Consider the following 17,844-nt stretch of genomic DNA (forward strand, 5'->3'; position numbering starts at 1 on the left):
CAAAGAATACCGAAACGAGCAGGGGTTGTTCCCGCCCGCAACCATTTCATCTGTTATAGACAAATTATTATGTTGCCGAATACATTTTCGAAATCAAATTGCTTGAAGAATGTTTGGGACATAAAACAGACTAATACTGGTATGAAAAGTTTCGTTATTCTAAAACAGAAATTGTAAAACTGGTTGGACCAAGTTTGTTTGCAAGGATATTACTGGGATAGGATCACACACTCACTGCCAATACTGTCAGAGTACAGAAAGTGGTTTCATACATTAATTACAACAAATAACGTAGGTACGCTACGCATTACAATTATCATAAGTTCGTACGTATGAAATAACATCTAGTCCGTACATACTTAATACAGAAAAAATAGGATAACGTATTTATTAATGTATGTCGATTTTTTACCTTAAAAACAGGAGACCAAAGATTATTCTTCATCTGAATTAACTAAAATCTAAGATTTATCCAGAGTATAGCTTCCGCTCGCATCCGTAGGGTCACTCCATGTCTTGCTATGTACACTACAATTTAGCTCGGAGTGATATTGAAGTGAGAGAGTGCGAATACGAGGTACACGGACTTTGTAATATAAACAGAGAGCAATTGGAGGTACAATAGTGGCACAGGTATGTAGCTTGACGTCGAGTGGAGAGGCAATCTGGCATTTATTAATGCGGACCGCCTCGGAGCCCTGGACAATTGGCTCGTGTTTCTCGGGGATTGTGCTCTAGTGCGGGCTCGTGTGTGCCACAACACAAAAACAATGAGAGCCCGCATGACGACCTTTCTACTCGTTCAGACAATTCAAACACACACGTGGGAAGGTCAAGCGGGAAAAATGTTTGAATAATTGCACACATTTCTTGGCTTAATAGCCATTAATAATACAGTCGCGATTCATCGGAGGGGCCAAGGTGTTCAACAAATATCTGAACAAAATCTGCCTGTTCAGTTCAGGGACTGTACAAAGAGGGTAAAATGTTATTAACTTTCCTTTCTGTAAATATATCTTACGTTATATTGTGGTAATAATAGACTAAGAATGTATATTGTAATCACTAACAGCTACTCGTAGTAGGTACTGTAGGTATGAGTATATTAAGGTGAAGATTAACAAGAAAACGCTCCGAGATAAATATCGAGGAATCTTGAGCCATTTTGCTGAGCAAAAGTTACGAAAGATAAGCGGAAAAGATCTTGGTATTTTGGCCAAGAGAGTAATCATGAAAAATATGACACGCAGACACGGCAAGATATTAAAATACGAAATAATTTTTCAGGCAGACTAAGATACAAAAACATTGGTCGTACTGGAGACCGATTTAGAACCCTGTTGCCCAAATTGCCCAAGTGTGAGAGCCTGCATTGTTTATGTATAGCACTTACTTTTAAGTTAGCTCCTATATAATGATATGACTCCGGGCCAAAATCTGAAAACAAAAAACAATACTTATAAGTAAAGTTACAAAACTATTCACTAATTTTATAACACATTTGTATACGTATACAGTCCGCACTGAATGTACAAATAAATTAATATTTATCTTTCATAACAATTTTGGAGGTCAAGCATTTTTCAAATATATCACAGGGTACTTTGTGTTACAAAATTTGCATCGCTGTTACAGAATGAGGTTAGACAGTGCGCATTAAAACATGACTGTAATACTCTTGGGCAAAGCTGTGGCGCGAAAGAGCTAAACATTTTATAGCGAACATTACGCATTCAAAGGCTGGTTTTATTTCGGAGCCAATGCAGCGGTGCTCGCGAGAGTAGTGAGATCATGCCGCTGAATCAGCTATTATAATTGAGAATATACAAATGCATTTTTGGAAGATGGGCATCGATTATATTTCCCGTAAAATAATTAAATAATTATTATGGGACTTATAGACAAATAGACCTGTATGCTCAATAAGGCTTGTGTTTTGGGTACTAGACGACGAAATACATTTAATATATACAAACAGATAAATACTTAAATACATATAAAACACCCATAACTCTTGAACAAATCTGTGATAAACACACAAATAAATGCCTTTACCAGGATTCAAATCCGGGACCACCTGCTTCGCAGGCAGGATCACTACCGACTAGGCCTAGAAGGATAAATAATTGAAATGTCTCTTAATTCAAACCTACTACCTGGGAACACGGTAGTACCCCCGCCAAGACGTGCCAAGCGAAGTGCAAGGACCTATGTAGAAGTTTTCAAGAAGCGCTTCGTTGTTTTTTTTTTGTTTTGATTAAACCAGATAAACTAAACTCTCGGGATATGATGTCGATAGTGGATTTATTAAGCATAAAAAGTTTAAATTGCATATCTCTTTTACTTTAGATTTTATTGATATCTAAAAACCCCGATTTCGTCACTCACTCGCTCACTGATGATCATCAAAATTCTAGGGTACTTCCCGAAGTCCTAGAAAGCTGAAATTTGGTATGTAAGCTATATTTGTACTACAAACAACAAAAAAATCTAAAACTTATAATTTTTTAACCCCCAATCCCTTAAACTAGGGGATGAAAGTTTATATGAAACTTCCGCAACAATTTTGATGCTAGAGGTCTGAAAATTGATATAGGGAAGGGACTTCTTGTTAGAAATAATAAAATACATATTTCAGGCTTCTTAGCACATCACTGTGTAGTGTAGTGTCTGATCGAAGTCTCGGTTTCGGCCAAAAACTGACGAACCGTTCGGCCAACTACTTTTTACTTTCGGATCTGGTTAGGCTAGTTTTCTATAATGACCAATGACTTCTAATTGGCGTTTCGTTGTGCAAAATATGAGTATGTCTAAAAGGAAGGCCACCGACATCTTTTTATCGATTTTAACACGTCTATAAACGTTTCGGTTACGGTTTCTGAGTCTAAACCGAACCTTCGGTTTCGGTGCAAAATCCCGCTTGGGTCGGACCCTAATTGCTTGTTAAATTTTTTGTATAGGTTAATGAAGATAATAATATCTATATGTATACCAAAAGAAAAAAGATGCATCTTATCTTAAAATGGCCTAAATACATTTTAAATGTGTTTGGTACGTTGGATAGCTTGAAAGCAACGTAAATATTTACTTCAGGTAAATATAAAGGCTGTGGTATCCAATCCAATCAAATATTTGTATTTTGTTAGTTCCTAATGCAGAATATATTTTGTTTTTGCTGACCATGCTGTTTATCAAAGTCCACACGTAGTCTAAAATAAAGACACCCTAAATTGACGTTTAAATTTTCTTTCGATATATTTGCTTTAAAAAACCATGTTTTCTATTTCAATTTAAAACGATCCGTGTAATACTCGTATTAATTTTCAATTTAATATCAATCCTATATGATATTATTTAAGTTTAGCCCACACACTGCTGTGCGAATATAAAACTAAGCCAATTACAAGTTTTCCAATATGCCCGGCAAATTATAGCAATGTTAAACTCGCAATAGCCCTTAAACGTGGCTTCTTGCGGAGTTTGCTTCAAATTGAAGTTTGGAGCGCGTGTACGTCGCTGTGCTATGTAGCTAGGTATTATTCCAATATAGAAATATTATTTAAAAATATTATAATGCTAAATAAACACTACCGTTGGAAGCTTTAAGAAATGCTTGAAAATAAGGACAGCAATTTCCAAGATATAGGTTTAAAAAAATGATTGATAAATATTGATATTGATTGATTGATATAGGTTTAAAAAAATGATTGATTCAGGTGTCCTTTTTTTAGGGTTCCATTCCCAAAGGGTTAAACGGGTCCCTATTACTAAGACTCCGCTGTCCGTCCGCCTGTCTGTCTGTCCGTCTGTCACCAGGCTGTATCATGAACCGTGATAGTTAGACGGCTGAAATTTTCACAGATGACGTATTTCTGTTGCCGCTATAATAAAAAAAAAACTAAAAAGTACGGAAGCCTCGGTGGGCGAGTCCGACTCGTACTTGTCCGGTCTTTTCTAGTGTGTTTAATATCTGATATGGGCTGCTGCTTGACTATGACAATTTTGTTCTTTTGTGTAATCTCCATAAGTAAATAAAATAGTTTTTTATGCTTGTCGGGCCACCTTTGGGATTACTCTATGACAACAACAACGACAATGGACCTTGAAATAGGTATGTAAATTTGAACGCGAGAATCTCATTTTTTAATCATATTTTAATCATTCCCGAGTCGTAGAAAATTTGCTATTTGAACTTCAGACTATTTTTATGCCAGTAAGATTTCCGTAAGTTAAAAGGTATATTATCAACGTCGGATGGGTATATCGTAGGTGGAATATTTAACTCTTTCGCATGAAACTGGATATCGTCGTTAACACTACTTGCTCGTGCGCGTGTTGTTCGAGGGTGTCATCATTCGCACATTGGCGTCGCCTTACCCACAGAACAGTTGTTCCGCTAAATAAATGGGACAATAAATAATAATTATAACATTCAAGCTCAGATATAGTAATTCATTGAGGAACTTGAGAACCGGTTCAAATAAATTAACAGTCTTAAGGCAAATATCTCGTCGCAAATGTGCAAAGTTTAGTTGTAATACCCCGAATCGAGAGTTTTAATGTATTACTCCTGTGGTATTTGCAGTACGTTCGCGTCGCTACTCTAGTTACATAATCACATTTTGTAACAAGAAATGTAACAAAGCAGAGTCGAAAAACTCCATTACGGAGCGGCATTCGTTTCGCCGCGGTGACACAATGCGCGTTAACCGACAAAATGAGAGCGTCGCAGCTAGTTACGGAAATAAAAGCCGTTATTATGAATCGCGCAACATTGGCGGCGGCGGGTGGGGCCAGGTAAACACAGTTATTTGCATTACACGCCCCGGCCCTCGGCTAGGATTTGTGACATCCGCCGGTAAGCTCCGCGAACGCTCTCTCGCACCAACTCTAATTATTGTTGAATTCATTGCGGAGCCGACAAGTCGCGGGAAATTCAATTTTATGTAACACGATAGCTGCCTAGCGAGCTCTGTACGTAGTTTAACAAGTAGGAAACACTCAAAACCATATTCAGAATCGTATAGTGGTATATTTTAGCGATAATAATATATAAAATTATATTTAAGTAATAATTCTTATATAAATTCTATTTAAAATAAGGCCGAGGAGAAAAGACTATCTAATGCAAGAAACATCAGTAATCTACATCTAGTTATTTTAGACCAGAATAAAAGGAGAGGTAACTAAGTCTTAGTCTAAATTAGTGTCTAAACGTGAAAACGTTCACGTTGGGCTAATAACCGTCGGAGTGGCGAGGATAAGTTAAAGTAAGCCGCGTGAGCCGCAAGTGTGCAAGTTCGGCGGTATCGGCGCAGCTAACGTGTTGTGCGCCTTTTCAGCGAACGTCTGAAGCGGCGGCATTTGAAAGCTTAGTTGGCTCAGCGAGACAAAGGCCGCTGACTAACAAATGTTTTGTTGCTATCTTTCATATTATTGAGTTGACTTGACTTTGACATTTGAAATTGGGTTTGCTTAGCGCAGGCTTTATCATAAGTAGGTTAACGACTTTGTTAATTTAGGTTAAAATATTCACTGCTACTAATAGCGAGGAGTTTACGGTGAGGCCTTTTTATGATAATTAATTTTAGTAATTCTATGAAATTCATGAAAATATTTTAAAGCTTCATAAAAATGTTTTTATACAATATGGTCAATTATAGATTGAATTTAAACAAGTAATAAAAAATTCATAGATTCTGTCTAAGCTTGGCTTACTTGCTTAAGGGACATTATAAAGGCCATATTTTCATAGAAACGTTTATAATGGCAATAGCACACTTTGGTTAGCAAATGCCATTCAAAGTAAGTTAGGTCCGACTATGTATTTGCAGGTTTACTTAATATAATTTTTTACATAAAGAAAATATTAGTTAAATCCAATTAGCTCGGTTGTATATGGTCTTTAATTTTTATTATTATCCTCAAGCAGGTGTAAGAACACGTATTTTTAAATGCCCTTTAAAATCATCATTTTCAGTTAACATAATTTATAGTTACGAGTATGAAGCTCCAGGTCTTTTTGTTGCGGTACATCTTTTGTATTTCATATTTAATATAATAATAGACTGTATATTGTCCCTTTTTTTATATTTTGCACATAACAGATACATACAGGATGCTTCTTTAGTTATCTGCAATGATTTACGGGGTGAATATATAGGTCATACTGAGCAACTTTTACTATGGGACCCGATATCGCGAAAAAAAAAAAATACTCTCCCATAGAGTAATTTTTTTATAAATGTTAAAGTCAGACAATCAAAATGAAACAGCCAATTTTTTTCGCGATTTCGGGGTTGGTTCCATAGTAAAAGTTACTCAGTATGACCTATATATCCACACCCCGTAAATTATTGCAGCGGTGACTAAATAAACACCCTGTATTTTTAAATACTTTCTAAGTGACGTCAATAGCCCTTGAATCTTGAGATATTATATGATATATTAATAATTAAATTGGTAAATGTATCAATACAATCTGAAGTATACGTACTTACTTAATTGAATCAGTTGTTAGTTTACAGAATCTGATGTATATGAGCATCTACAACAGATGAATTGGCCAATGATAATTTGAGTTTCAGACATTTTGTCACTGTTGCAAGACTTGCAAGTAGGTTCTATTTAGATGGAAAGTAACAATAACAAGTTAGCTTGCAATCATATCTTGTTAATGGAATTTTGCATAGTAGGTAGTTACTGTCAAAATTAAAAGTTTCTTGAATATTCTGCTAAGTTAATTTTAAAGAAATAGGTATAATGAAGTTTTTTATGTCAACCCGCCTACAAGATGATAATGTATTAGATTTGTTCTTTCTTACTGTACGATTTTAATCCCACCATACTCCACTTATAGATAGGTTCACATTTCCATCATTAAAATTAAATGTAACCTTTTGCGTGATGCAGATTAAATTAAGAGTAAATATCCATGTAGTTATACTTATTCTGACCAAAAACTTATAAAGATTGTCAACATTCATGGATAGTGAATAATATGAGATAATCCAATTAAGGCAGGGATTCAGTGACCCTTAATAGCAACCCAACGTTGGGGTCCACTACTTAAAATACAGGAAAACATAAAGGGACTTACTGTGACATAAGCGAATTAAAAATATACTAACCCAGGAAGTGTTTTAACAAGGGTTCCAACTTTTGTGTTCCCCTAAAAACTTTAAATAGAATTAGTGAAGTTGTGTGTGTACGCGCTTTCGGAACTCAATCGATGTGCGCGGCACGTCGTAGGTAAAACTCGACAAAAGTATGACAAAAGCACGTGCGCGCGTGAACCTTCCAAACTTCCCGAAGGACACCGCCGCGTTATTTAGGGGGCGTTCCTGAAAGGCAAGGTGTGTCATCTAGGGCCCAGGGGAATTCACTACGCTTTAAAGCTGGTAATTTGATGTGAGTCTTTCGAGATTTTTCCATCTTCCCGGGTCGTTCTGGGAGCGCGGATTAGGCCACGCACGGCACGGCGAGGGCGACGACGCGCCAGATTAATGTCGCGAGCAACGCGCCAAATTTAAAATGTCACGTTCCATTTTTCCAGCCAACAGGGCCCGCTACCGTCACGAATAGTTAATATTTCCGAATGTTCCGCTACCCCTCTGTGACAGTACGATAAAAATAGCCTGTATAAATGGGCCAGTTGAGTTACTCCGTTTATGCAGTAAAAGAAATAGGTCAATATTTTTTTATGATATTAAGTAGGTAATTAAACGATTTTGAAAAGTTTGTCGCCGCCCTTGCACAAGGTGAACGAGACGCGCCTGACAAAGGTCAATGTTTCGTCTGTCTACAGCTCTCATACAGATGTTTTATCTAGTGTAGCCAACATGGAAACGGGTCGTAGGAAAAAAGGCAAAGTCGTAAAACTGGCGCCCACCAATCTCCAAATAAGGCCGGGCCGGCACCGGCGCGCCGCGCAGCGCCGGCCTTGACTCCCGGCCAAATGACATAAGTTGGCCCATGGGCGCGGATTCTTAACTAATCGATAAACACCAAGTGGAAGAGAACAGAATCGTCGCCGCACCCACGCGTAACAATTAACTCGAACCTAATTTGGTCACTATTCCATAAAAACACAATTATTCGAAACCGGTGAGTAACGATTGCAGACAAGAAGTAACATGTTGGTAACAATTTGCAAGGTAATAAATAAATTAAATCTTATACCTTTAAACGAGCAATTCTTGTATATATATATAAATATATATATTTCCGGGATCTCGGAAACGGCCTAATTTCGTGTTGCCGGCCACTGTCCGTCTGGTCCAGCGGGTTAAGACGCGGACTGCTAAACGAGTGTTACGGGTTCGAATCTCGCCCGGTGACTAACTTTTTTGTTTTTTTTTTTTTTTTATATGTTCAATTTTATATATAATTTTTTAATTTTTATTGTTTTAGACAAGTTTAATTTAGGAAAAAAATGTAGTTAAGATTATCACCTATACACCACCATATTACAATAAATAGTTATAACCGAGCAACGCTCGGTCGCCCAGGTACTATACTTTATCTAAGTGCAATCTACTTTAACATTGCTAAATAATTAGCTGAATCACACAACGAGGTATGAGGTACCGAGACATACAAACCTAGGAGATGCATTGGTATGAATAAGCAAATTAACCTTTTCCAATTTTGATATTTTGCTACAAGTAAGACATTTACAAAAGGCCTTAATTTTTATAATTTGATGTTTATGTTGTATGGAGTGCGTGCCCGTAACAGCCGTAAAATTTGCGTGCTGCTGGGAAATGGATGCCATGGATATGACATAAATTTTCAGCTTTTACGTATCCTTGAATTCTGTTAGAACAATATAACTTTAAGTCAGCCAAAATTATTTTTGCCGCCTGCTTCATTTTATATCTACGATGTTGATTGATAACGTATTTTGCGAAAATTGAAAAACATTTATGACAATCTTAGATTAAATAATTTATGTGTGCCGACTTACACACATAAGAACTTTTTTGTGCTGAATTAGTAATTGGATAAGTAACCTAGCTTCTTCCCTATTGTAACATCAACTTAACACTTTAATCACGTTGATACCTTTTTCAGAAACATTATCCTCATACGGATGCAAACAAACAGGCGGTTAAGATAAATCAGGGACTTTATTGTTTCATGGAGCGCAAGGCTTGCTGCTTGTTAGTTATTTCGAGACACGGTACATTATGTTATTATGTTTTGTTGCATAAATGTAACAGTTGGTGTTTATTTGGTTGAACTGAAATTTAAGGTAGTTTAACTAATAATCTCAACCGATATACGTGCTAATCACAGGCCTCATACACAAGAGAGATGGGTTATAGTCCCCCACTCTGGCCTAAAGTGCTACTTATATGCAGGTTTCTTTACGATGTTTTTGCGTCACCGAAAAGCTAGGGTAAACAAATATCAGATTCACTTCCAGATTTAAATTCGAACATATTATGTTGCATATGCTATGTAACGTACACGTGTTCTGAAAATAAATTGAATTGAATTGCTTACAAGTGAATAATCAAGTGCGGGTAGTTCTCAAAAACCCGCGCAGCTAAAAAGATGCTGATACAACACCTCGTCGTCTGCCTGTAACCACGAACGTAATGTCACGTTCGAAACGTCAGGCCAAGTGATAAAAGTAGCGATTAAGTCCCGTTTCGGTTTAAGATTATGAAATTCGAACGTCTGAACTATGGACCACCATCGCTTCTACGCGTGAAATACACTAATTTCGTCTCGTGCAAGGGGAATCAATTACACTCCGCGGTAGGCTTAGCAATATTAGCATGCAAGGCATTTGTCGTTTCAAGTTCATTGGCAACGAGCCCACGTGCTCGCCCCCGCTGCAAGGTGATTGACTCTTAAATACAACTTAATGGCGACCTGTACGGCTATGTATGCTTCTAATTAGTCGCATTCAGTCCGCCATGTGGAGCACTTGAACTCTGCAACTTAAATCATTACATTTAATGTATTTCAATCATAACATTGCGATACTATATATGATCGCTACTCGCTTATCTTATTTAATGGCGTCGAATGTTGGTTATTTTTGCAAAACGCGTAAATGTTGCTTTTTATTGATTATCTGGTTTATTTTCTGTAATAGCAAATACATTTCAGAAATATTAACCAGTCACACTGAAAATTGTTTTTTTTTTTTTAATTTCTATCCCCCATTTTAACTCGATTGTTGTTGGGTCCCAAAAGAGCGAATGGTCTGCTTAGTCTCTGATCCCAATAATTAATCAGGCAGTAGTTTTTACTAATATCTACCACTTTTACTTAAATATTCCTTTTTCCTTACTAAGGTTTCCCCTCCCTGGACCTACTGAACCTAGCCTAAGTCGTCAATTATTGTCGTCCAGATTTTATGAAACTAAGTGTAATACAGGTTGGACCAAAATTACGTTGCCAAATAATATTCAAGAATCTTTTTCTTACTTATACAAATTTTACAAAATGTAATTTAAAGCAAAACTACAATCATTTAACACTCTGACTGCGACACTGGGCCGAAACACCCGATACAAAGTATGGTTAACTTATAAAACAAAATGTACTATTTTCAAATTTTATTATCCTTTAGCTATGATACACAAACGCAAACGTATGTTAAAATTATCAATCAGTTTAAAAAGTTCAACGTATTTTTGGGCCATCATGTAAGCAAACTCAGAATCAATCTTAATAAAAAAATACTCTATACTTTATAGAGTTTATAGTTTCAACTGATAAATTTTAGTCATTGTGGTTAGGTTTGGCCCAGGCTAATCAATGATTCAGTCATCTATAAACAAACAAAGCGTATTAGAGAGGTGATCGCTAAACGTCCACTTCGACGGTGAGCAAACACGAAGGCGTAATCCGCCGGGTGGCACTTAGCGGGCACCGCAAGCCTAGCACTCTAATTGCATGCCAACTAATCTGTTTGCGAACGCATCGTATCAGATTTAGGCTACAAATAGAAACTACGCCTTAAATTGACTTGATGGCCGGCCAGATGACTAAGCGTGAGTCCTTGAACAACGCTTTTTATTTGATACGAATGACGTCGTCATAACAGTTTGTTCAACAGACTGAGTAAGAAGGTTGGTATGTATTTATTTATATTCCTCATTTTATACTTTGTAAATTGTATTGAAGTTATGTTTCAGGAAAATAGTACGTAATAAATAAACATACAAAACACTCTAGTTGCTCTTTGCTGCCTGTTTCTGTCAACTGTCAGATAGTCTCTGCAACCGCATAATAAATCTTTTTTTTTTTCAACGAGAACTTTATTTTACTAAGTAATTTTTTGACAAAGTAATTTTCTATTCCATTCGTAAACAGTCATTATGGATTATTTAGATGTTCGAAGCTAAGTAAAACTACGAAATAAATGGGAATATCTGCACAAAAAACGGACACAAAATAAGTACTTAAATTAAGCTGATTTGGGATTGTTTCAACGCTAACAAAGTTAAAAGTTAGACAGCCTACGAGTTGTTTTAGTGTTGGTCGGTGCGGAACGACCAAAAACATGCCTCCTATAAATATTTATTGATAGACTTATTAATCTTATTACACAAGTCTCCGGCCTGATACAAAATTACACGCTGAGTAATCGAGTGAGTCTCCTCGTCGCGGTTCGTGAATCCGTTTTAAGGGTGTGCTTCTTTGTTCTCTCCCACTTAGGCAGCGTGGCATTCAATTCTTTTGTATACCATGTAAACCGTCGCGAAACAAATCACCTAACTAAACCAATTCCAACTCCAAGCCTAACTAACTGACCACCGAAGCGAGAACATGAGATTATTGAAACAGTCGTATAATTAAATAAGAGGCCAGTAGTTTGTGAAGGTCCTAATTTCAACGCCGACTAAGTTACAATCTTGTTTAATACTGCAATTTGATAGCAGTGGAAACTATTTAACTCGGGCAATATGCAGTGGCTCACTTAGCCTTGGAGCCGTAATAGCCAAAAGTATGAGTCAGTGCGGTTATTGCAACATCGACCACTGTAACATAAACGTACTGGTCTTTTCTTAGAATAAAACGTGTTCATTGAATAAATACTAGTACCCACCTACCTAACATTAGGTGTAGTGTGAATGAAGATAGGTAACGTGCTCTTGTAATCAATGGGGATTTTTAAGAAAATAAAAACATTCCGCGACACACCGTGCGACATTCCGCATTAGCATAACATTTCTACAATTTATTTAAGTACATAACATTTCTAAAGTATATTCAAGTACATGACAATTCTACAATTTATTAAACACATGTCAAAATATGAATATTAATCCAATTCTGCAGGTTAATTTATTTAAATAACACAATTTAGCAATAACGATAATAAAATGTGAATAAAAGTACAATAGAAACTTAAACTAATTAAAAACTAAAAATCTATATCTAAAGAGGGCCCCTGGGGCATAGTGCCAAAGATACTGGCAGCATTTCCTCGCTGAATCGCAACGCTTATTCGTTGAGCGAGGAAGCTGCCAGCTCTTTAGTAGACTCCTTAGTCAAGATTAACATAGAGCGCATTCTTAATTTAAAGCTCTCCGATCAATCATGGGTACAAGCGTCTCTACCCGTTCGGTATGGCGGATTGGGGTTACGCAGAATTTCTAGCGTATCACTGCCGGCATTTCTATCATCTGTTCACAGCTCTGCTGATCTCATAGGAAAAATCCTAAGGGCTTTACTCACAAACTTTGAGATCTCAGACCTGGACGATGCTAGAAATGCCTGGCTGTCTGCCTGCCCGGGACATGACCCTCCATATAATCCAAAATCACAGAGGAGCTGGGACGATGCTTTATCGAAAATAACATATACCACATGTCTAGATAACAGTGAAGGAGATGAACGAGCTCGTTTGATAGCAGTTGGTTGTAGGGAGGCTGGCCACTGGCTCAACGCATATCCCTCTCCCAACACTGGCACTCATCTAGATGGAAACACCCTCCGTGTTGCAGTTGGGCTGCGCCTGGGGGTATCAATCTGTGCACCGCATAAATGCCACTGTGGGAGTGACGTGGACGAGCGGGGGCGTCATGGTCTGTCTTGCCAGCGAAGCGCGGGGCGATTGTCACGTCACGCCGCGCTCAACGACTTTATCCGCAGGTCTCTTGTCACCGTCAACGTGCCTGCGATACTTGAGCCAGCCGGTATAGCCCGGGACGATGGCAAGAGACCTGATGGTATGTCACTGATACCGTGGAGGATGGGACGAGTGTTGGTGTGGGACGCGACCTGCGTGGACACACTGGCACCGTCTCACCTTCACGGTACTACAAAGAAAGCGGGTGCGGCTGCCGAGGCTGCCGAGACCCTCAAAAGGAGGAAATACAGGGGTCTCGACGCCAATTATAACTTTGCTCCTTTCGGTGTCGAGACCCTCGGTCCGTGGGGCCCGGGAGCTCAGAGCATTTTTAATGATTTGGCCAAACGGCTGGTTGACGTTACAGGGGACAAAAGAGCTGGCAGCTTCCTCGCTCAACGAATAAGCGTTGCGATTCAGCGAGGAAATGCTGCCATCCAATTCTTATAAATGCATTTCATTGCTAACAACTGTATTTTTTTTTTAATTTATTCATATCACAACATATCACACAAAGAACTTAAAACTAAGATACACCACTGAAACTTGTTAAAAGAAGTTTATGCGTGGTGCAAATGCATCACTTCGCTCAACTGCATGCTTAATGTGTAGTAAGTACGTAAGTACAACTAAGGAAGGTGTACTTATATAGGTAAACAAACGTATAGCAGGTAACATCCGCCATCACACATTCCCGTCCGTTATGTATTTAATTGCTAACCACTGTATTTTTTTTCCAAAGGTAGCTTATTTATTCAAGTAAATAAACTAAAATATATAAAAGTACTTTTACACTAATTAATTGCTTTGTTTATTCGCAATTATTTTCTGACTTTAAGTTTACAGTTTTTACGGCAGTAGTGTTTTGTAATTTAAACAGGCACTAACTACTTATCTCCATTTAAGCTCTCCCCGATGCTTGAAATAAATAACAGTCCCCAAAATTAAATTTTCCGATAAGTAATTTCCACGAAGAATGACATTTACATTGGATGCATTAGAGGAGACTAACAATAGAGCCCGTTAAGTAGAAAGTGAATCGAGCCCATGCCGCGAATGGTCTTTCCGATTGTATCGATTCCGAGCTCGTTACTCTCTCAATTACAACCAGACAATTCTATTTTTAACAGCCACTTTAGACTAGCCCGTAGTGATAGTACCCTGCCTACGAAGCTTGGTTCAAATCCCGGTTGGGTCAAAATCAAAGCAACGATTTGTCTTAGATTTTACACATTTATTACTATTGCAATTAATTAAAATTTGGTTTGAAGGCATGCTCAAAAATCAATGATCCTGAGTATAGAAATATCTAGAACGAATAAAGTATGACAAGCTGAAGGTAAGTATGGAAACCAGGGGGCCAATCACTCCGTTTTGAAGGTGTTCAGAAAAGACACATGAAGCGTCCGGAGTGGAGGCGGTTGGTAAAATTGAAGGTTGATGATTTCGAGGAGCGAGATGCTCTGAACGCCCGTATACAAACAGTCTTAACCTATCACGGAGTCTTTTCATGCCCTCAGTGCGGACGAGTACTGCATGCGAAGATTGGCTACTGCAGTCACATGAGGGCGCACCAGCAGGCGGACCAGCTTAGGTTTCGCACCTGAGAAATATAATGCTGTCGCTGTAGTCGGAATCGGCTTTATGACAAGGTCAATTTATGGCGATTCTTCCCATTTATTTTTACCAGTTGAGTATTTTATTAATTAAAATAATAGATAATATTCAGTCCTTCACACTGGAGTGTACTGTAAGCTCGACTGTCGTGAAACTTTTGCAATAACCACGAAAACTTAATTAAACAAAACATCGAGATGAAATTCAAACCCTCCATAGGCGCCGACAGGTATACGAATAAAAACAGAGTTTTCGCTCCCACTTTAGAAAAGAGGTCAACGCTCACATTCCGGACGCTGACTTTTAATTCGAAGACTTTTATAGCTTCTGTCGCAACATCCTATAAATTAGCCCCTTACGGAAAAATGGGCATCTGCTTCTCGGGAAAAAAATCCCTCCTTGCAAGTAAAAGGACAAAATTTACGAGCCGTGTTACCGTGGGTAGTCGGACTCGCCCACGAGGCGCATGCAAATGGCTCCATTGGAGTGGAGCGGAGATTGCAGCAGCCGCGATTAAACAAGACAGACTCCTGGACCAAATCTTCGGAGGTTTGTCATGCCTTGGGCACTTGTACGTACAACACGCATCAAAAACACAGGTGTCTTAAACAGGGACCCTCTGTATCATTTTTTTTAATAATTATTAATAAACAGGTCCCTTTTTGGAGCAATTCCGTAATCAGTCAACACTTAGTATACCTATGCATTATTGAAAAAAACTGAAAATTTTGGACTTTGTGACACCTAAAGTGGTTACCAGACTTTAGCATATTGATTGACCTATATTATTCATTACGATACATACGATAAACAAATAAAAAAACTAAGTACTTACAAATGAAGAGAGAAATATCTGCACGCACGAGCTATAAACACGAGGTCGAATGTTTTCTAAATACATACACGTTATTCAGCGCTATCTGCATTTTGTCTGTAGAGCTCGAATTAGCTGTGCTCAAGCTAACTAATGCTAATCTAGCTAATACGACACCCGACGTACGAGCATGTATGGGTACATAAACTTCTAATTAGATGGGGAAAATATGCGCGAGGTAAATGGCGAAATATCAATAAAACCCTCTAAACAATTTGCAATCATACGAGATTGAGAGACAGAAAGGTAAATGCAAATCATATATAGTTAATAAGGTTAGCATACATAAAACGTACTAAAACTGAAGTGCAATTCTTCATGTTGAAAGGAGGCAGGAATTGACAGTAAACACATGAACTATACTTATACTAGTTTATAATCAATAAAGCAAGAGGATTCATGAGCATGTCCGTCGCAGACTTGAGGCGCCGCACGCACATTAAATCTAGCCCACAAGCAGTTACCCAAGAAGTACTTACTTCATAATCTCTTTCTTAAGACTCACTAAGTAACTTTGCCAATTACAGTACGAAAATTACTGTATAAATATACATACCTACCCGTGTTTCTGAGGCGTTATGCAATACCAGTTTCATTGGCAGTAACATGTTCCGAGATACCGATCTGCGCAGCAGCTAATGCAATTGATATCAACACACTAATCAGACCACAACCAAGGATTTCTACTTTAACATAATATCAGGTATATCAATAGTATCGTGTAACACAACATCATCACAAATACGAACGCATACCGTTATTGCTTGCAGTAGAGCGAAGGATATTCAGAGCAACTCGTTTATTTTCAAGTTATCTTAGCATAGTATAATGTGTAGCTGTATTATATTGAAATATAACGCTTGTCTAAAGTGGAAAGTGGAGCAGCGCCGGTGCACTTTCTCCGGCGCCCGCGCAAATACAGTTTGCACCGAACGCGCACGCGGTACATGCCTACCTACATATACTTGTCTAATTTGCACCAGTCTACGTAAACTATGCCGCGTAATTCACGTCACTAATCTGCAGAGCAGTCGAAAACGTGAAATTAGACATGCATTATGCTCTGACATTAGAAATGGAGCTATAAGTCTGGAACTAATGAACGTTCGGAGAGTGCCACATTGGAGTTAGTTCATATGGAAATTGTCTTAATGACAAATTGAAACGTACATTTTATATCTAGTTAGGTATACTGAAGACAATATAATTCTCTGTGGATTCATGATTAACTATATAAACACTTTTTTATTTCCAAAATATTAAAATACTTCTGTATGAACATAATATTAGGAAAACGCAGCTGCCAGATATCATATTACGTGATATTTTTTACATTTGCCTTAAATCAGCGTGATTTAAGGCAAATGTAAAAAATATCACGTAATATGCTTGTGTCACAATTTTACGAGAGCAATTCTTACTTCGAAGTTCGATATTCTAAATATAGATTCAATAACAGTGACGGCTGGTGTCCGAAGTCAATGCTCAGACAGTCTTTTCAAGAACTTTCAGCTTTCAATTTCCTATCCGCATTGATGTGATAATATGTAGACACTTGAGGAGTGATAACGTGATGTACATATCAGGTCTCTTATTTTTGTGGCAAAAATATCCAGTTTCTAATTGTATGGTAGTAACTAAATACTTAGATTGTTGTTTATATTTATCAAGGTCACCGTTTTATATTATTGAAGGTACAGCGTGAAATAAAGCAAAACCCAATTGGTGTTGTCCCTCTCACCTATTTTTCTCATCGCAATTATATATACCCACACTTCTAAAAAAACAAAGCTTCTGCTAATTTACGAGTAACATGTTTTACTAAGTTCAAAGCAAAACCCCGGAATTGGGTAAATTTGAGCAATAACAGTCTGTCACGCCAGTTAAAACGACAGCACAGATGAATATCATTTACGCACGCAGGTACAATATCTCCTGTGCAACGATCTGTAAACATTAAGATTAACAATATTCGAGTACAAATAAAGAGGCAAGTGATAAAAATGTTATTTTGTTTTCCGAATGGTATTTGTGATACATTACGCAATGTGTAACCGGAAACTAACTATAGGTTTATGCTAAAGCCATAATTAACGAATTTTAAATTAGAGCCAGTTTATTATTTTACAATAGACATGAGAACTATTCGTGATATTAATAGTATATTTTTGGTAGTAGGTGCTAAACAATATAAAAACAACTATAAAAATACTGTAACTTTGGCATGGTTACAGTATAAGTTGCGGACACCTAT

The 17,844-nt window shown here is 37.6% G+C and overlaps 1 long non-coding RNA gene across 1 annotated transcript in view; it reads right to left on the reverse strand.

The window, feature by feature from the left end:
- Nucleotides 1-1,170: 1,170 nt before the first annotated feature.
- Nucleotides 1,171-17,844, reverse strand: part of LOC133533385 (uncharacterized) — a 247,009-nt gene continuing 230,335 nt past the window's right edge. The window contains exon 3 of the long non-coding RNA XR_009801865.1: nt 1,171-1,437. This is a non-coding gene — a long non-coding RNA (uncharacterized LOC133533385). The remainder of the gene's footprint in view (nt 1,438-17,844) is intronic.

Source organism: Cydia pomonella, unplaced genomic scaffold, assembly GCF_033807575.1.
Source record: "Cydia pomonella isolate Wapato2018A unplaced genomic scaffold, ilCydPomo1 PGA_scaffold_161, whole genome shotgun sequence".
In the NCBI taxonomy this organism is placed as follows: Eukaryota; Metazoa; Arthropoda; class Insecta; order Lepidoptera; family Tortricidae; genus Cydia; species Cydia pomonella.